Consider the following 21071-nt stretch of genomic DNA (forward strand, 5'->3'; position numbering starts at 1 on the left):
TCTGTGTTGGACTGGAGACTCCAAAGGAGCAGTAGGCAGTTAAGGCACTGAAAGAGAAGATTGATTCTGAAAAAGGGAAAGGATGCCTTTCCAGTAGCAGACCAAAAAAATAATTTATTTGGGTCCTCTTCTGCCTCTGAGTTTCTATAAAGTTACAGCATCTTGTTGAGCCTCATCATTTTGTAGACAAAATCCTCAACAATGATATTGCTCTCAAAAAATACAAAATTGATGAGAAGAACTTTGTGGTGGTTATGGTGACAAAACCCACAGCAGCAGCTGCTTCAGCACCCTCACCAGCTACAACTCAATAATCAAATCCTGCTACTACTACAGTTAGTTCATCTACAGCAGCATCTGTGGCTCAAGCCCCAACTCCTCCCCCTGCCTTGGCTCCCATCCCTACATCTGTCACTCTACCACCAGCTGCAGCAGCTTGTGAACCGATACCTGCTAGTGTTCCTAAGGAAGAGAAACCAGAGGAGAAGCCGGCAGAAGCTCCTGTTGGTGTTAGTCCAACATCATCTGCCAGTACCCAGGATGATTCTTCTCAGTCAAACCTTTCTGAAGATGCAACAAGGGCTCTTGTGACAGGCTAATCCTATGAAAACATGGTGACTGCGATCATGTCAATGGGTTATGAGGAAGAGCAAGTAATTGCGGCACTAAGAGCCAGTTTCAACAACCCTGATAGAGCAATGTCATATCTTTTAATAGGTATCCCAGAAGATAGAGAGAGTCAGGCGGTGGTGGATCCCCACCTCACCTCATCCCAAGCCAGGCTGACAGCACAGCGACTGCTGAGTCGTCAGCAGTGGCAGCAGCTATAGCCACAGTAACAACAACAACAACTACTATTACTACTACCACCACCACCACCACTACTACCACTACCACCACTACTACTACCACCACCACCGCCACTATCACCACCACCACTACTACTACTACCACCACCATCACCACTACCATTACTACTGCTACTACTACCACTACTACTACCACCACCACCACCACCATCACTACTACTACTACTACTTCTGGAGGACATACACTTGAATTTTTATGGAACCAGCCTCAGTTCCAGCAGATGAGAAAAATTATTCAACAGAATCTTTCCCTTCTGCCAGCCTTGTTGCAGTAAATAGGAGGATAAAATCCACAGTTACCGCAGCAAATCAACCAACATCAAAAACATTTTATTCAAATGTTAAATGAACCAATTCAAGAATCTGGTGGTCAAGGAGAAGGTGGAAGTGGCAGTAGAAGAACAGGTGAAGCTGGCAGTGGTCACATGAACTACATTCAAGTAACACCTGAGGGAAAAAAAGCTATAGAAAGACTAAAGGCATTCAGATTCCCTGAAGGATTTGTGATACAGGCTTACTTTGCTTGTGAGAATAATGAAAATTTGGCTGCCAATTTTCTTCTACAGTAGAACTTTGATGAAGATTGAAAGGGACTTTTTTTTTTTATTCTCATACTTCACACCAGTGCATTACACTAACTTTGCTCGCTGGATTGTCTGGGATGATTTGGGCTGATATCCATAATACTTGGTATAACATGGTTGGGGTGAGAAGGGATATAGGAAATAGGGCAGGAATAAATACAGCACATGTCTACTTTAAATTAGCAGGTGCAGAAAATCAACACAGTAAAATATTATACGACCAAAAATCAATTTTTGCAAGTATTTAGTTCCTTCTATAAAACTGTAGGTAACACATTTTAACGCACTCTTTTTAGTGTACTAGATTCAGAAATTTAGTGTAATGTCCTTCTTCTTGTTGCTTTCAACTTAACATTAGTTTGGAGAGAGCCTTTACTACCTAGAATCTACAATCTCTATTTCATGGCAACACTGGATAATGGCTTTGTGAAATTCAAAAGATTTTTTGGAGCAACTGTAAACATAAATGCTAAATTATAGGTGGTTATTTTTACTACTTCAAATAAGTGTGAAATTAGTTCTTTCATTCTTTCATGTTAATTGCTGGGGGGAGGGGCAGGGAGAAATCCTTTCTGATGAAAACCATTACCGCTATTTTAAAATTCTATGATCATTGAATAGGAGAACCCTCCTAACATGATATAAGAAGCTATACATCTATAAATCTCTATGGACTAGGGTTTTTTTCTTTCATACTTCTTATATGGGTAATTAACTTATTTTGAGATTGGATTAAAATTCTTATTTCATGTTCTAATAATATATATATATATATTTCATATCTTTATAGGTTATGTTCCATTTCTTTTAATTTCTTGGTTTTGTTAATATATAATCATACAGAATTGATTCTGATTATTCTTTTCATTTCCTCTCCATTGTGCTTTTATCTTGTTAATATTTTTATTTGAGTAATTTTATTTCCTCCCTCTTTTATATCATATTAAGAGCTAATAGTTAACTAAAGGTTTATTTTGTTAGTCTTTTCAAATAACTAGCTTTTAGCTTTGTTTAACATTTCCATGTTTTTTCTGTATTATTTATTTCTCCTCTGATTTTAAGATTTCCTATCTTTGTACTTTAGAGTTTGTTTATTTGCTAATTGTCTGGTTTTTAAATTCTGTGCTGTTAATGAACCTTCTCTTTGATTTAATTTATGTATTTAGATGTATATTTTTCCTCTGGAGATTGCTTTTGCTGTATCCCAGAAATCTTATATAGTCTCATCATTACCATTATCTTCCACATAGTAATTTTTTGTGGGAGGAATCATAGTTTTGTTTATTTTCATAGAAGACAGACAGAAGGTAATGAGTGCATGACCCAAAAGCTCAAAAAAGCATCACCATCAAGCTGTGCTAAGGATATCGCAAGAGATCACTTCAGGGAAAAATCTATACAAATTTCATCTTCCTACTCAGCATCACAGAGTCAAAATAAATTAAAATTAGTTCTTTAAATAGTTAAGTTTATGTTACACTAAAATATTTTTGAAAAACAAGAGTGTAGATGCTTGCCTCCCTTAGAATCAATTACCAAGATTTACAAAGGGAAATGAAAAGAGTAAAAAACAAAAGAAAGCCATCATTACTATTAAGAATTTCCTTTTAATATGCCATAAGTTAGCTTGATTGTTTGTCTAGTTTCCAAAGTTTTATGTCTTACCAGCTTCCATTTTGCAAACTTCCCAGTAGGTTTTTTCTTTTTTGTTCTAATGGAAGAAAAGTTGCTGGAAACAGTTCTATACACTTTTTTAAAGACAGCAATATAATGCCAGTAGCTTGAGTTGGCCATATATTCCCATGTGAAAATTAAGTCATTCTATTTGTATCCTAAATGCCAAGCACAGTGTCTAGCAGACAATAGGTACTAAATGCTTGTTGATTGATAAAATACAACATTAATTTATTCTATAAACCTTACTATATGTATAGTAGGGGCACTTTTAAATAAAATTTTTAAAAATCTAATACCAAAAACTAGCATTTACAAAAGAGGAATAGTAAAAGCTTTGCCAATAAATGCAAGAATAAAGAAAGAATCCCCACCTCTCCACACTATTATTTGGAATAGTTCTAGAAATGTAAGCAATAGCAACAATATGGATAGAAAGCTGCTGAAAGGAGTAGCATTGGCAAAGGAAAGACATAATTACCCCAATTTGCAAAATATATGATTCTTTATTTAACTACCCCAGAAAATCAGCAAAGAAATTGAGATAAGTAATAGCTTCAGTAATGTGGTAGGATACAAATAAAACATCAAAAATTGTCAGCATTTCTATAGAGCAATAACAAAATCTAAGAGGAAATAATAGAAAGGAAACATCAAAAACAACTACAAAATACAAATATATGTGTATATATGTCAGTCTACCAAGATACAGTCAAAATATATAAAAGAATTTAAAATGCTTTTTAAAGAAAATAATGACAAATTTAAAAATAAAAAGAGATTTAGTAAAAGATTTCTGCTGAGGATCTAAAGTAAAGAGCACACTAAAGCGTGAATGTGATTAAAGCCATGCAGTATTCTGGAAAATGGCCATCATTATTTTCCATGAAATCAGCAAAGCCCTATTTGTGGGTTCCGTGTTTTATCTTCAAATAAATCTTTTCATTCTTCGAGCATTGTAAATCACGCTATTGCAAGGATAGTTGGTGACAACGTCCTTGGTGGTATGAAATACTTACATTTCCAAATTTTCTGAGTGGAGGCAATGATCCAAAAGAATTGAGAAATTCTCCAAAATGTGCCCAGGCCTTCTGAGTCATGTAGCAACCCCTGATATAAGAGTTGTATAGATGGTAGAAAACAGGGAGAAAGAAGGGCATTTAAAAAAAAAACAGAAAGTAAACAGTTTTATGAACGAGGGAAAAGGTATCCTTAGTCTATAATGGAAGAAGCCATTTTGGGGAAGAAGAGGATCAAGAACAAAAAGAAAATGAGATTCTCAAGAAAAGGGTACCCTAATGTGGGATGGGCCCAATGACCTGAACTTATAAAAGAATGAAAACAAAATTGCACATTCAGCCCAGAAGTTGAGTCTACAGGAAAGGGTCAAACAAAAAGTGGCAAAAAGGGAAAAAAGGAGTCAGTGAAAAAGAAATCCCAGGATACTTTAAGAGTAAAGCAGTTACCTAGTTGGCTGGTGGCACAAGATGACAGGATTGCACTTGCATTTGTTACTGGGGGTGGCAGAAACCAAAAGAAGGAGGAGGAGAGGGAAGAGGAAAAGGAGATAAAAAGAAGACACCTCAGCAAGTAAGTGGCCAGGAACTTTTCAATACTTCTTGAAATAAATGGAAGATACCCTGTGGTATAATGAAACCAGGGCTGGTAATCACTTGTTTAAACAAAAGACCGCTTTTTCTCTCCAACATCAGTCAAATCCATGAAGATGATCAGTATCTGACCATGGAGATCACTTGGGGAACCAGATAACACTAAATCTTATCACTTAAATTGATATTCCAAAAAAGAATGGCTTTAAATAAATTTATGCATATTAGGAACAGGTATAAAGATTGGCCTCATGACTTTGCATATCTGGTATTCAAATATTCAGATTTTAAGCAGCATGTCATGTTAAATTTATTTGGGAGAGTGAGCCTTTTGAGTGATTGTAGATCTTATTGAGGAAGCTTTGAAGTGTCCTGGAACTTGGTACAATGAGAGTAATTTATCTACAAAGAGTAGGATCCAGTGAACCTGTGGAGATTTAAAAGTGAAAGAAGACACATTTTCTGCCCTCAAGAATCTTAACTCTAGGTGGCACAGTGGATAGAGCACCAGCCCTGAAGTCAGGAGGACCTGAGTTCAAATCCTGACTCAGATCAAACACTTCCCACTTACTAGCTGTGTGACCCTAGGCAAGTCACTTAACCCCAATTGCCTGAAGAAAAAAGAATCTTAACTAATGACTGATGGAGGGGAATAAGATATATATAGAAATAATTACAACATATTACAGAATTAGGTAATTGCAAAGAATTAGTTGAGAAAGTGTCAACTTCAAAGACCCTAAAGTGGTCAGTGTTTTGACCAGCCCTCTCTTAAAGGAAGATTTTTATCCTACTACAGACAGTTCCCATTTTATGTAAATTAATCATGCAAATTTGACTTTGCCTAAAGAATTCTGAAAGAACCCCACAGTCCCCCCCCCAAAAAATGTTAACTTTGCAGTACTGTGCTCTCTCAGCTTCTGCCCTTCAGCTCAGTACTCACCCCATCCACCGAAAAACAAACAAAAAACCCTCCAAGTAAAAGCAAAAGAACTGAAGGCTGCTCCATGAGATCTCCACCCACCTCCAATGGATTGGGGCTTGGATTAAGACCTCTAGTGCTGAGACAGGAGACCTTTGCACTTCTCTGCCCAGCCACCTGTATGTATGCATCCTCTTGGCAGTCCCCACTGTTCCTCCTCCTCTTGTTCTTGCTTCTCTGTCCCTGCTCCCTCTCCCCTTCCCCCAAATACTTACATAGAACTCTCCAATTATGTAAAATGAGAAATGTCTGTATTTATATTTCATTGGAGAGACACACTTGTGACTCAATTAGATTTACTAGGTAAAATTCTGATTGACTATCATGAGTTGGTCAGAAATTCACTATTTTGAGGGCATTGACATAGGTGCAGGACAATTCTTTATTTGGACAAACTTTGAAAGATAGGTATTTCCTTGCAACAAAAGTGGATAATACGTGCTTCAAATATACTTAGAAAAAAAAACATGGAAAGAATAATTTATCTGACCTGATAAAAGTGGTTAAAGTACTGGCATTCCAAATGGATTCTTTTAAAGAAGAATTGGAGGTAATTTATGATTTTTATATGTATAATCCTCCTCTTTTTTTGCAACCAGATGCAAGCCAAGGGAGTAAACTCTTGAAATTCCCATCAAGTTACATAAATACTGGGGGTCTCAAAGAAATCATGTTAGGAAAAAATGAAATAGAGGCAATTGAAAGAATCACCCATGACAGCTTGAAGCTGAGGAAGACAATAAGGTGGAACAGATGCATGATTGGAAAGAAATGCAGTCAAGCTCCATTGAAGGAGGAGATGCCAATACAAGAGGCTCCTAAAGTCACCCACACAAAATTCTACCAGGGGCAAACAATGAGATGAGCATTGTCTTGAGGTTTCATGCTGATATAACAGTGCCAATAACTCCATCAAAGAAAAAAAAAATAGAAAAGCCCAAGGAAGTACATTACATTTGTAGTATTAGCAGCTACAACAAAAGATTTATTCCTCAAATTTTAGTTGTGAGTTCAAATGCTGTAGCAGACATATCAGTCATTATAATGTGGGTTGAAAAAATCCTCGCTCATATGGAGGTCCACCATAAATGGGCTCCCCATGGAAAGGAGGAAGTTAGCCTGTTCTTAACAGTCCTAGAAAACTCTGGGATTCATTTAATGAGAAAGAAAAGAGACAGAATGAGGCAAATGAGAGAAGTTCCCCAAGCTCCTAAAGACTTCATTAAAGCCATAGAAAAGGAGAAATATTTTCCCAAAGAGAGTGAAAATAACCCAGATTGGGAAGAGTGTCCTGACAAGTGCTCTTCATCTATTCTTGCAGTGTATGAGACTGAACCAAGCTTGGTTAAAACCCACTACCCAGGCTAAATCAACTTGCTCAAGGAGACAACAACCAAGAACCTATAGAGAAGGAAAAGGTTAGGCAAAGAGAAGGATAAGGGTTTTAGAAAGTGTTCAAGTCTCTTCTTATACAGCAGAGGAGCTAGGTACCCCTGAAGAAATCAATAATACCGCAGCCAAAAAGGAGAAAAATCCCAAGGGACAGCTGGACATCATCTCTTTAAATGTTTAATATATGTCAAGAGGAAAAAAAGAATATACTAGCTGCCTTCAAAGACAGGGAAAGAGTAGATTGCCAAAGGCAAGAGCAGACAATGTTAATGATAGACAAACAGAAAGCAAGAAATGCAGTTTATGGAATCCTGAACAATGAAGAATTAGATATAATTCCTGAGAAAGAATCTGTGGCTTTAAAACATAATGAGATGCTTTAGGGCATGAAGGCACTAGTTACATGAGTCATATAAGAGTAGCATTCTTGTTTACTAATCATAAGCCCAGTTTGTATACTAACAACATGGTACTAGATTTGAATTCAGAGAACTTTCAGATTCTGGCTCTCCCCTTACTGTGTAGTGTTCCTTGGCTCTCTCTCCTCCATTAATAAGCAAGGAAACTAAGCAATTTGCTTGTTTATCAATGGAATTCTTTGGAATAGATAGCATCAAAGGTCTTTTCCAGGTTTAAATCTGTGATGCTATGAAATTCAGTGTAACTTTGTGCAAGTTACTTCAACTTCTCTGGATCTCAGTTTCTTCACATGTAAAAGATCCAATTAGGTGATCTTGAGGATCTCTTCTAACTCTAATCTTCAGTGTTTTCTAAAACTATTTCAGAAGCCCAATAATATGGGCTTGGAACAGTTCTAGGGAAGGGGAAAGATCCTTCCAGTTACTGTATCTTAGAACTTGTAACTTCATCCTCTGCAAAAGATGTTGGCACAAAAACTTCAAATATCTTCGTGGCAGTCTTTTTGTTTATTCTCATCATGAACGCTGCAGAACAAGATGACAAAGTGTCCTATGAAATGACTTCTCTTATTGCCTTTGAGCACATGATGAAATTGTCTGCCAATTCCTTTGTTTTCCTCTCCAAGGAGAGACGGTGAGCCATCTTTCAATTTTAGCCACTACTGCTTTCTGTCTTTTGGTTTCATTTATTATTAGAATGTCAATATTGATGTGATTCAGTTCCATCAATAATGTCAATTGGTAAGTCATTGGACAAAGATCTCATATTTAAAGTACAAATGGTTCAGTTAATATTTGCTCTCAAAAAAAAAAACCAACTGTGATTCTTACTACCTTGCACACCCCTTTATGAGAAACACAGTCACGTCAGAAATATACAGGACTGGGGGTCATTTTAATTTTTTTTCTTTATTCCATAGGTTTCCCTGAGCAAATAATTCATTACATAGCGGTTAGCTTAATGGTGATTAGCTTCTCAATATTTACCTAGGTTGCTCCTGGGACAACAGACTCAATTTGACATTGGAACAGTAATTGAAGCTTTTTCTTCCTCTGCTGATGAGGTCGAAACATTCTCCAATTTGATATCGTGTGACTTTAATACAAAGGTAGGCATGGGGAATGACAGCAAAAAGCGTGCTAGAAAATATGATTCATACTTAAGAAATAAAAGAGGTCAAGAGTGTAGAAACTATTAAAAAAAAACCGAACACTTATTATATTATGAATATATTTGTCAAAAAGAAATTTAGAAGTGGCTGGACATGTTGAGCTTTAAAACATCACCACCCCTCAAATAACGTTGACTATTTTATGTGGATGGAGACCAAAGAGAAACCAGAGAGCAACTAGGCAGTGATATTTTAGGAAAGAAAGAGAAGTGGGACAGTATTCACCTGCTTTTATGGTATTATGGAACCAGGCCAGTCTTTGTCATTTGCATAACTAATAGGAGAGTTTTTTGAGTTTTTTTTTTTAAGAAAAATTTTCCTTATGATACTTTTACTGAGTTTCTTTTCAGTTCGAGGAAATAGTTATCCCTTCTACATATCAGGGGTTAGGGACAGAGTGCCCCCATGATCTAGAAAATCTGCATTAAAATCTTTTGGCCCTCCCTTCATACCAGAGAAGTCTGAATTTTTTTCTTTTTCTTTTATGGGATGTTTTAGAAGATAAAATATGCTGACATACAATTCTATAGATAAATTTTATGCATTTCTGAGTTTCTAAACTTTTCTGTGATGTTTACAGCTTCCGCAAAACTGTCAAAAAATTCCCATTTAATTTCTTATGCCAACCCGCAACATATAAGGGGGAAAGTCACAATGTGGAGGGGATAACTGTAGAGCCAGAGAGTCATTCATTTCATGTAGGGGACTGTGACTAGAACTAAGAACTAAATGGTTTCTGACCATCATCAGATGAGAATTGAACTGAGAGATTCAGAGGATAAGGTTGAGAAGTTGAGTCAAGAAAGTATTCAAATAACAGACTTGATCTTAGCCTTGATATTTGCTCCTTTCTGCAAGTAGCCTAGCTGAGAGGGAAAGCCTCACAGCCACTGGTTGAGACAACTAAATAGATGTGTAGGCTTCCCTGGTAAGGAAAAAGTTAATTATCTATAGTATAACTTGGGAAAGACTGAGTAGCAGGTGACCCTGAACACCTTAGCACCTTAGAACACTGTATCTAAAGTCTCGGAGGAACAATAGCCCTCCCCTGGAGGCTTATTAACCTCAGCACCCTATGTCATTTCACTATATATATATTTTTTTATTTTTGGTGAGGCAATCAGCTAAGGTGCCCAAGGTCACACAGCTAATAGGTGTTACGTGTCTGAGCCTGGATTTGAACTCAGGTCCTCCTGACTCTAAGACTACCCCTAGTCATTTCAATAGCTCTATTAGATACTAGGTGACCTTGAAGATAACTGAATAGCTGGAGCCCAGCAAGAGCAGAGAGCAATACCTAGTTATGTCCAGCAGGGAAGTTCTGAAACAAGGTGCCCAGAAGGAAACAGGCCAAGCAGAAAGCAGTATGATGTCACTAGCAGGTGTCAGAAGCTCCATAGCATGAAAGCCATGATCAGCTCCTCCAAATGTCTGTGCTGACTACGCATGTCCTCTGTGTGGCTAGAATTCCTCCCTGAACAAGAGCTCTAGCCATGTGTATTTCTACGTATATGCGCCACATATATGATCCCTATGCATATCCCTTTATGCATTTGAGGATCTCTGTATTTGTGGAAGAGTGGACTTAAGCTTTCTAGGAAGCGAGATATTCTGTTGTTTTTATTGCTATGTGGTCTCATTAAATGGCTGTTTTGAAATAAGTGTATTCTCTGATTAGTAAAAGTAAATATGTCGGCGGGTGTGGGAGGTTCATAAGCCATGGTTTGTAGGCGATCAAAGTACTTGGATAATCCGGTAGTTTCGTGGGAGCTCATTGGTGATGGAGGGCATGCTTTTATACTTCAAAGACACTTAGGAACACAACATAAGGGGAGGGCTATACCAGATCAAATACAAATTGAGGAAGGCCGCACTGAGGACAATATAATATTGGATGTGTTGAGGTTTCACTTCACAAAATATCTCAAAGAAGGGAAGATACTAAAGAATGGGAAAAAACCGTGCATGATACCACTGGCCAAAAAGGACAATTGAAAAGTAATCAATAAATGTGGATTGCCAATTTTCTCATCTTTATTAGATTTTTGTGAGAATTATCTACACATACATTGAGTGTGTATATACATACATATACGTATATATTCATACACACATATGTATATATACATATATATATATATATATATCCTTGATAAAAAATATTAGAAAACAGTGAGACTTCTGTAAATGATTTTTTAAATAGCAAATCATATCACTATATTCACACAATTGACTAAAAATAGACAAGTGGTCTTGGAGTCAGGGAAATCTGGGTACAAATCATTCTGACGTATATTCTGGGTGTAAGCCTGGGCAAGTTATTTTTAAAGTAATCTCTCAGTGCCCCTAGACAGCTTTCTAACGGTATAAGTTACAGTACCAGTGCCAAACTGCAAAGGTATAAAGTTACAGGAGTTTCCTATATAAGGGAAATCGCACGTCCAGTCAAAATTAGCTAAAAGCTACAGAGAATATAGGATCCTACTGGGTTTTTTGTTTATGGACCAAAAACAAAAAAAAAAAGAATACTATTTGGTTAGGTAGAGCAAAATATAAACTTAAAAGTTCTCCAGTTTTGTCATGCTGGCCAATCTGATAACTGTGATGTGGTATCTCAGAGTTGTATAGATTTGCATTTCTCTAATCAATAGTGATTTAGGGCATTTTTTCCTATGACTATAGATGGCTTTAATTTCTTCATCTGAGAACTCCCTGTTCATATCCTTTGACCATTTATCAGTTGGGGAATGACTTGTATCCTTATACATTTGACTTAATTCTCTATATATTTTAGAAATGAGGCCCTTTTATTTTTGGTGAGGCAATCAGGGTTAAATGCCTTGCCCAAGGTCACACAGCTAATAGGTGTCAAGTGTCTGAGCCTGGATTTGAACTCAGGTCCTCCTGAGTTGTAAAAATTCTTTCCCAATTTTCTACTTTCCTTCTAATCTTGGTTGCATTGGCTTTGTGCAAAAACTTTTCAATTTAATGTAATAAAAGTTATCCATTTTACATTTCATAATGTTCTTTATCTCCTGTTTGGTCATGAATTCTTCTGTTCTCCGTAAATCTGGTAGGTAAACTATTCCTTTCTCTCCCAATTTGTTTACAGTATCAGCCTTTATATCTAAATCATGAACCCATTTTGACTTAATTTTTGTATATGGTGTCAGATTTTGGTCTATGTCTAGTTTCCCCCATACTCTTTTCCATTTTTCCCAGCAGTTTTTTGTCAGATAGTGAGCTCTTATCCCAGAAGCTGGGATTTTTGGGTCTATCAAATAATAGATTACCACAGTCATTGACTACTGTGTCTTGCATACTTAACCTATTCTACTGATCGACGATTCTACTTCTTAGCCAGTAGTTTTCATTATTGCTGCCTTATAATACAATTTAAGATCTGGAATTGCTAGGCCACGTTCCCCTGCATTTCTTTTCATTAGTTCCCTTGATATTCTGGACCTTTTGTTATTCCAAATGAATCTTCTTATTATTTTTTCTAGCTCTATGAAATAATTTTTGGTAGTTTGGTATGGAATTGACATGTCAACAAGACAAAACAGGAAAATGACAAATGTTGGAGAAGATGTGGGAAAACTGGAACACTAATGCATTGTTGGTAGAGTTCTGAAATAATCCAACCATTTTGGAGAGCAATTTGGAACTATGCCCAAAGGACTATAAAAATGTGCATACTCTTTAATCCAACAATAGCACTTCTAGGGCTGTATCCCAAAAAGATCATACAAATGGGAAAAGGACCCACATTACCAAAATATTTATAGCAGCTCTTTTTGTGGTGGCAAAGAATTGGAAATTGAGAGGCTGCCCATCAGTTGGGGAATGGCTAGACAAGTTGTGGTATATGAATGTAATGGAATACTATTTTGCTATAAGAAATGATGAGCAGGCAGACTTCAGAAAAACCTGGAAAGACTTGTATGGACTGATGCTGAGTGAAGTAAACAGAACCAGGAGAACATTGTACACAGTAACAGCCATGTTGTGTGATGACTAACATTGATAGACTTAGCCCTTCTCAGCAATGCAAGGATCTAAGACATGTCCAAAGGCCTTATGATAGAAAATGCTAACCACATCCAAAGAAAGAACTATACAGTTTGAATGCAGATCGAAGCATACTATTTGCTATTTTTTCTTCTGTTGTGCTTTGCTTCCTCTTTCTGGTGGTTCCTCCTATTGGTTCTAATTCTTACTTATAACATCACTAATGAGTTTAATAGCAATATGTATGTATAGTCTATATCAGATTGTGTGCTGTCTTGGGGAGAGAGGCAGAGAGGGAAGAGGAGAAAAATTTTAAACTGAAAAGCCTATGGAGGTGATTGTTGATAAATCAAAATAAATTAATAAAAAAAAAAGTTCTCCAGCCTCAGACACTTGACACTTAACTAGCTGTGTGACCCTGGGCAAGTCACTTAACAGCAATTGCCTCAACCAAAAAGAGCAAAAAATAAAGTTCTTCAGTAAGCAGGATCTTCAGTAAGTTAAGATTTTACAAGATCTCTTAATAAATGCAGCCATAGAGATAACTCTATTCAGTAACCCTCTAATTATTAATGTCAATCAAGAATTAAAACAGGAAGACATGTACTCACTGAAGGTGTTTATCACTGTCACGGAGAATATTCTCTGTAGCATCCAAATGGAAGGGAGATCCCCTAATGATGGTGAGACCATCTACATTTTCCTGTTTGCAGATGAAATTTTGCTAATTAAATAAAGGCCCAGAGCATAATCGGCACTCCTCAGTGAGATCTGTGATTTTTCAAAAGATATTGACCAAAAACTCATGTAAGAAAAATTAGCAAAATGAAAATTATCTACCCTTCTGCCTAGGAAATACAATTAGTACAGAAGTGCCTTTTCCTAGAATACTGAGTCTGGCCCAGAATTGAAACAGAAACTCATCTTTTTTAAACAGTTATAAATGAGGCTTGTAGAATTCTGTCCAGTCCCAAAGAGTTATTCCTCAGGAGCTCCTCAAACCAGAAGCTGCCCCTGAGCTCAAACAGTCAGATGGACATCCAGATAGCACATTGCCTTCTTGAACAGAGGTTTACTTTGGCTATACCCAGGGTTTGCAGGTAAATGTTTAACAACAGAATCTCCAAAAAAAAAAAAAAAAAATATATATATATATATATATATATATATGCATGAGATACTTTAAAATTTAACCTGCATAATTAACATTTTTTCTATCACTTTTTTAAATTCTAAATAATCAACAAAACAATAAATCAAGTCCTGATTTGTGGCATTCACTGATTTCAGAGGTATAAATGTGTACATTGAAAATTTAACAATCTGCTCTTCTAAACCAGTATTAGCTGGCTCCAGCACATCCCTGGTTATAACCAGAAGAAACCAAATACTTACTGGACACAGCTACAACTGTCTGTGCCATCTGTACCTATCCCAAACCATTTAGAAGGCCTATGGAATTCTATTAGCCCAAGGAATCATAGGTTTTCACAGTGTTAAATATGAAGAAGAAGAAAGAAGAAGAAGAAGAAGAAGAAGAAGAAGAAGAAGAAGAAGAAGAAGAAGAAGAAGAAGAAGAAGAAGAAGAAGAGGAAGAGGAAGAGGAAGAAGGAGGAGGAGGAGAACAAGAAGGAGGAGGAAGAGGAAGAAGAAGAGGAGAGGGAGGAAAGGGAGGAGGAGGAAGAGGAGAAGCAGGAGAAGGAGAAGGAGAAGGAGAAGGAGAAGGAGAAGGAGAAGGAGAAGGAGAAGGAGAAGGAGAAGGAGAAGGAGAAGGAGAAGGAGAAGGAGAAGGAGAAGGAGGAGAAGGAGAAGAAGAAGGAGAAGGAGAAAGAGAAGGGGAAGAGGAAGAAAAGGAAGAGATGGAGAAGAACAAGAAGAACAAGAAGAAACATTTATGCAATGCCTTAAGGTTTTTAAATTGCCTTATAAATATTATCTCATTGTATCCTAACAACCCAGGCAGGTAGATTCTGCTATTATCCTCATTTTACAGATGAATAAACTGAGACAGACAAAAATGTAGTGACTTGCCCAGGGTCACAGAGTTAGAAGTACCTGAGTTCAGGTTTGAACTTGAGTTTTCCTGACATTAAGTTCTATACTCTATCTACCATGCCGCCTAATTGCATTATTGGGTGAATAAGCCCAGAGAAGCCCAAAGCAACACGAACCTGTTTAGCAAAGACATCAAGTGGAATCCACGTCTGTGGAAGCTTTAAGGCTTGACTTGGAAGCAGGGTACATAGGCAAAATTCTTTGTTCCAATAGTTATTATCCCAATTATTGTCCCATAAGCTTTTGGGGGCAGAAGTTGTTTCATTTTTGTCTCTTTATCCTGAGCACTCAGCATAGTGATTGGCATATGACAAGTACATGCCTGATGAATTGAATTGAAATGGATTGAATTAAATTAAATTTAATATCCTCTTTATGATTTGGAAGAGAAATGGGGCTAAGGGGGTGGGGTAGGAGAGAAAATGAATTCTGCTTAGAGCATACTGCGTTTGAGATGTCTCTGGGACATCGATTCTGAAATGTCCAGTAGGTAATTGGTCATACAGAAGTGAAACTCAGAGCAGAGATGTCTCTCCCAAAAGAATGTTATCCTCTTAAGAGGAAGGATTGTTTCATTCTTTATATTTGTTCCCTAGCACCTAACACAGTGCCTGGCACATAATACGCATTTAATTTAAAAAACTTACGGATTGATGATTGCAAATCTTGTAACAATCTCTAAAGAATCAAAATTCTAAGTGGTCCAGGGGGAAATAGTGAGATCCATGGTAGGCATAAGTAGGCTGCAGTGTATTTTCTATGTACAAGAAGTGGCAAAAAGTATATTCAGTCTAGGGAAACAAAAAAAGGTAAAAAGAGTCCCTGCCTTCAAGGAACCAATATGTAATTGGGGAAATAATGGGCAAACAACTATAGATAAGCAAGATTATACTGTTGATATCTTGGACATATATCAGGATATATTGGAGATAATCTCAGAAGGAAGGTATAACCATCAAGGGTCATCAAGATATTGTTCTGACTGAAAGTGGGAACAGATGGGGTCAAGGTAGCAGGAAAAGGGGTGAGAATGATAGGGGTTTTCCCTATAGGAAAAAAATACTCTGAATCAAAAGGATGAGGAAAACAGAGACAGTATGGTACAGTGGCAAAAGTTCTGGGGTCAGAGGAGCTGAGTTCAAATCCTAATTCTGCCTCTTACATCCTCTGTGCAAGTTACTTGATCTCTCTGACCCTCAATTTTCAAATCTGTTAAATGAGAGGAAGTAGGGTCGCCTACATAAACTTCAAGGTCCTTTCTAGCCCTATACATAGGATACTTTGGACACATTCTCTCTTCCAAGGACCTTTTCCCCACCATGGCATCCATACCCAAGCATAGTAGGAAGACTAAAGGAAAAAGGCAAGGTAACGCAAGATTTCTCTACTGGTAGTATTATTGTTTCTGATCATTTCCAACAAAGACTGAAAGACAGATGACTCTGAAAGGGCAAAAACCCAGACCTCCAAGAGAAAAAAAACAAATGTCAGCTTCTAGGGCTTAAGGTGAAGAGAGGAAAGAGGAGAGTAACATCCTCCTTCCCACTCAGAGACATCAAACTCCAAAGGCCAGTGAGGTGAGGGTGCCAGAATTGAAGGTGGAATGGCATGGTTGATCAATATTCAATTACTATACATATATATATATGTATATATATATACATATATATATACATATGTATATATATGTATATATATACATATATATGTATGTATGTGTATATGTAGGTATGTGTATATATACACACAGATACATATACATATATGTGTATACATATATACAGTTCATATTGTGAAAGAAAACACAGACCAGGAAAAAAAATTTTAAAAGTGAAACACAGTATGCTTTGATCTGTATTCTGTTCTCTCTCTGGGGGCAAATAGCATTTTTCATCATGAGTCTTTTGGAATTGTCTTGGATCATTGTATTGCTAAGAATAGCTAAGTCATTCACAGTTAATCATCTTATAATATTGCTATCACTCTGTACAATGTTCTCCTGCTTCTACAAAATTCACTTTTCATCAGTTCATGTCTTTCCAGGTTTTCCTGAAATCGTCTTGTTCGTCATTTCTTATAGCACAATAATATGTCATCACAATCATCACAACTTGTTCAGCTATTCTCCAATTGATAGGTATCTCCTCAATTTCCAATTCTTTGACACCAAAAAGAAATGCTGCACAGATTTATAGCCCTATGAGCATAGGGCTACAAATTCTCCAGAATGGTTGGGTCAGTTCACAATTCCATTAAAAGAGCGTTCATGTCCCAACTTTCCCACATCCCCTCCAACATTTTCATTTTTCTTTTCTGTCGTACTAGCCAATCTGATATGTACCTCTGAGTTGTTTTAATTTGTATTTATCTAATCAATAGTGATTTAGAAGATTTTTTCATATGACTATACATAGCTTTCATTCTTCATCTGAAAAATTTCCTACTCACATTCTTTGACCATTTCTCAATTGGGGAATGGCTTGTACTCCTATAAATTTGACTCAGTTCTCTACATATTCGAGAAATGAGGCCTTTATCAGAGAGACTTGCTGTAAAAAAATTTTTCCCAGCTTTCTACCTTTCTTTTAATCTTGGCTGCATTGGTTTTGTTTGTGTAAAACCTTTTTAATTTAATATAACTGAAATCTTCTCTCTATCTCTTGTTTGGTCATAAATTCTTCACTCATCAATAGACATGATAGGTAAACTATTCTATGATCTCTTAAATTACTTACAGTATCACCCTTTCTGTCTAAGTTGTATACTCATTTTGATCTTATCTTGGTGTACAATGTGAGATGTTGGTCTATGTGTAGTTTCTGCCATACTATTTTCCAGTTTTCCCAGCAGTTTTTGTCAAATAGTGAATTCTTGTCCCCAAAGCTTGAATCTTTGGGTCTATTAAGTACTAGATTACTAATATCTCTTACTGCTCTGTATTGTGTACCTAATCTATTCCATTGATCCACTTCTCTGTGTCTTAGCCAGTACCAGATTGTTTCGATGTTTACCACTCTATAATACAGTTTGAAATCTGGTACAACTAGGACACCTTCCTTCACATTTGTTTTTATTAATTTCCTTTATATTCTTGACCTTTTGTTCTTCCAGATGAATTTTATTATTTTTTCTACCTCTATGAAACAACTTTTGGTACTTTGATTGGTAAGGCCCTGAATAAGTAAATTAATTTAGGTAGAACTGTCATTTTTATTATGTTGGCTCAGCCTACCCATAGACAATTAATGTTTTTCCAATTGTTCAGGTCTGACTTTATTTGCGTGAAAAGTGTTTTTAATTGTATTCATATAGTTCCTGGGTTTGTCATGGCAGATACTGTTTAATCAGTTTCTATGCTGGCATAGTAGATTTCTTAGAGGAAATATATAATTGGAAAAGGAGGTAGGCCAATCATGTAGTACAAGTGAGAGGTAATAGATGAACAACCCAAGTGCTACACTGATATTCAAGAAATAAACGAAGACTTAGAGGAAGGTTTAAACCATTGGTTAGGGCCATGGGGAAACATGGACAAGAATCATACAGAAAGGGAAGTTATAAATGAGCTATGATTTGTATTGATTAAAGGAAACATCCACATCAACAAATTGATGGCTCCTTTGAAATATTCAAGAGACCAGCACCTACAACAGACCTTCATGTATAGTTGCTATTTAAAATAAAACGTGAAGCATAATGTAGAGAGAAAAATTAATATAAATACATATATATTTGTATGTATATATATATGTATGCATGTGTATATGTATATATGTGTGATTTTGTGTGTGTGTGTGTGTGTGTGTGTGTGTGTGTGTGTATTCTCCTGGATAATAAAGAACCAAACAGAAACAGAAATCACAACCCAAGAAATAGGATGTATTATCAAGCCTCTGAAGGGAGGTGGTACTATCAGAACTAATGATTTAGAGCTGACTATTCCAAAGAATAAAAAAATCACTTATTATAAACTTTTGATATTCTGCTTTTTGTGGAAAGAGTAAAAAGTTGTACAAGGATTGTTGCCCATTATATTATTAAATGGAGAGAAGGAAGGTATTAGAAACCAAAAGCCAATGAAAGTATTCAACACAGCAAAAGAAATCTTTTGCATGAGCCCTCTTACACAAAATGTAGAGAGCAACAGACAGAATGATAAGTATAGTTCAAAGAGAACTAGCTTAGAGTCAGAAAACATTGGTGTGAGTCCTAATTCCACCATTTAGCAAGTAGCTTAACCTCTCAGAGCCTTCCTTTCTCCATTTGTTAAATCAAGATAATAAAACCCTTTCTATATTCATCACAAGGCTGTTGTGAAAATCAAATGAAAGCATTCTGCAGATTGTAAAGCATACTATAAATAAAATAAGATGATAGATGAAATAGAGAGTTATGAGGAAGAAAAGAGTCAACTTCTGTGGTCACTTTAAGAGAAAAGCACTGAGTATGCTCTGAGCAGAAGTAAAGAAAGGAACCAAGAGTGTACTTCAGGGAATCCCAGGCCAGTCCTCTGTCTAGCCCTAGCCTACTTCTTCCTACCATGCCCCCCCCTTTGGCCTACGCGTATCTGCGATTCTAAAGTAGAGAAAAATTCTCTTCCTTTTCCCCAGTGCCTCTCCAATCAGAGACTCTGTGCTCCCAATTTACCTCTTGCAAAAAAGAAAATGGAGAGAACAAGAATCACTAATAGTTAATAATAATGAAGATGATGATAATGGCAATGATGATCTCTCACCACTTTACCAAGATCAGAGCCCCTTTATTGTGGCTGACATGAATTATGTTTCTCTGTTCAGAAAATTATTGCTAGAGAGAGGATTAATATGAAGCTATTTGGGCACCCATTAATTCCAAGGAAGAAAACCAAATTAAAAACTTCTCCATAACTAACAATAAGACAAAGACCAAAATTTATTGGCAGGAAATGAAAGTGCTCACTATTGATTGTGGTGAAGAAAACAAGGTTCTTCTGGTTGGCATTGGTGCATGGTTCAGCGATAAAGCCAAATTTCATCAGTGCTCACATGCTGTTTACTGGATCTGAGGGTATTGCATTTAGAGCTTATTTATTTGGGTTCTTTTTTCTTTAGAAAATTGATTGAAACAAAAATCCCCAAATTACGATCTTGCTGACTAAATTGGTCACAGAGGATTTAGTCAATATCACACTCTCTACTTCCTCCAAAGTTTAATAAGTTGAGCAAGAAATATAACTACAGTAAAATCTCATTATTTCAGATTCTCTTAATTCAGAATCTGTGACAATACAGACAGGAGCTGGGATGGAAAAGGCAGGGAGGAGGAGGGAGGTGTTACTAAGCAAATGGATTGTAAATATGAGAGCGGAAGGGGAACATTTAACCTATTTAGAGAAACAAATTTAGCAAGCCTATTTATATACATGTGTGCTAATTATGCATCATTCTTATCTCTACCTTAGAGCAGGTCCCCTAAGGACCTCTACCTCCTCTGCTCTGACTTCATGTCTTTGCTCACACTATTGCTTAAGCTTGAAATGCCCAAATCCTCCAGCACTTGTTACATTTCTACTCCCTTTTCAAGACTAAGTTCTATTCTTCTCTATTCTCCATGAGGTCTTCTCTAATTCTCCCCAGTCAGAAATGAATCTTCCTTAAACTTCACCAAACATAGTGTTTTTATCTTTCCTATGCATTTAACCTGTTTATATTTGAATTTGAATTTGTATTATAGTTGTCTCTGCATGTGCTACATATAATCAAAGGAAAGTAACTGAGCCTTTTTGCACTGCAATAGAGTGAAAAGAGCAATGGATTTGGAATCAGAGGTATTCAGTTATCATCATTATTATTATTATCATTATCATTATTATTATTTTATCATTCAAGGCTAAGAGAGCTTTAAAGTTTACAAAACACTTTACAAATATCATCTCATTTTTTCCTCACAATAACAAGTATCTAAGACTGGATTTGAACCTGAGTCTTACTGATTCCAGGTCTAGAGCTTTACCCATTGTGCCATCTACCTGCCTCTTTCCCCTTCTACATATGTGTTTTTGGGCATTCCTAACTTCTCTGGGCCTCAGTTTCTTCATCTATAAAATGAGAAAGTTGTATTAGATGGCCTCTGGGATCCCTTCTAGCTATAAGTATATAATTCTATGATCTTTACATCACCTCAATACCTAATATAGTGCTTTCCACAGGGTAGGTGTTTAAAATTTTTTAACTTGGTTGAAAATTAACAAATTTGTTATGAGTTTGAATCATTATAAAAACTTAAAAATGATTATAAGATTCTGTGTACCCATGGAAGATACTT

The 21071-nt window shown here is 36.5% G+C and overlaps 2 pseudogenes; both read left to right on the forward strand.

Moving 5' to 3' along the window:
• The first annotated feature begins 239 nt into the window (after positions 1-239).
• Positions 240-1534, forward strand: LOC110207062 (UV excision repair protein RAD23 homolog B-like; annotated as a pseudogene).
• Positions 1535-4777: 3243 nt separating this feature from the next.
• LOC110206893 (RNA N(6)-adenosine-methyltransferase METTL16 pseudogene) lies at positions 4778-7324 on the forward strand (annotated as a pseudogene).
• Positions 7325-21071: the final 13747 nt, after the last annotated feature.

This window comes from Phascolarctos cinereus, unplaced genomic scaffold (assembly GCF_003287225.1).
Source record: "Phascolarctos cinereus isolate Bilbo 61053 unplaced genomic scaffold, phaCin_HiC Scaffold_3;HRSCAF=262, whole genome shotgun sequence".
Taxonomy (NCBI): domain Eukaryota; kingdom Metazoa; phylum Chordata; class Mammalia; order Diprotodontia; family Phascolarctidae; genus Phascolarctos; species Phascolarctos cinereus.